Source organism: Pundamilia nyererei, unplaced genomic scaffold (genome assembly GCF_000239375.1).
Source record: "Pundamilia nyererei isolate P.nyererei 1_Seehausen unplaced genomic scaffold, PunNye1.0 scaffold00071, whole genome shotgun sequence".
Taxonomy (NCBI): Eukaryota; Metazoa; Chordata; class Actinopteri; order Cichliformes; family Cichlidae; genus Pundamilia; species Pundamilia nyererei.
Genome location: NW_005187472.1, coordinates 790,047 through 791,071, shown reverse-complemented (window position 1 = coordinate 791,071; position 1,025 = coordinate 790,047).

Genomic DNA, 1,025 nt, shown 5'->3' with positions numbered 1-1,025 from the left:
CATCAGAGAAACACACACTTGACGCTCCTACTCTCCTCGCAGAGGTCTGAAGCATCTTTCAGAAACAGTAATGCTATTTTAGGAGAATTGATTCAGGAGCCTGGTAAGAAGTGAACCACCTCTGTACATAAAGCCCGGGGTTACCCTGACGTTTCCTGGATAAGTTGAATTCCTGTTACCTGGTTTGGGCTTCAGGTTAGTTTCCAGATTAGAGATCAGCAGGTATGAAATCACCACCTACTCAGATCATCAGAAAATACATCAGTACAGGTGTTAAATACCTCTAATGGAACACAGAGCATACACCAAGAAGCGTGCACAGATCCTGAGGCAGAAACTTGATATATAAAGTTGATAACCATCATCAGAGTGGGTTTTTTAACTTTACCTTTTTTCAGCTGATTAATTATTACACAAAAATTATTTTTGAATTCACCGACTTGGCTTTTAGAGGATTTTGCACATTGTTATAAATACCTCCAAATATACTTGGTCCGTCCTTTCAGGTAACAAACAAAGGTTAACCTGAAACCTCGTTTGGCACTGATATTATATTTTTACAGAGTTGAGGAAGATGCAGTGAAACCTGCTTTCTTAGCATGTTGTCACGCCTCCGACTCTGAACAAATATCAGAATACTTTATTAATCCCGAAGGAAATTAGGGAGTGTGATCAAGATGGAGCACACTGGATTAACCAGTTGTGAAGCTTTGTTATGTTTGTTTCCAAGTGCACTTTTTTTTTCCCCAAAAGTGACACTCCCACTAAGCCACCAAGCCACAACACAAGCCTTTTTTTTGTACACTTGACACACAGTTCTTCTAATAAATTAACTCTTTACCACACTAGCTACTGGTCTTCAGCCTAGAACCATACCAGCCTTCTTATAGCTACGTTTATCCTACCATAAAACAATAAGACAAGGTACGACCTTTCCCATGCTCCTAGGATGTGGGGGTGAACGCCAGAACACCCTGGAATGTTACAGACCTCCTAGGATGAGACATTCTTTCAATATGCCACCA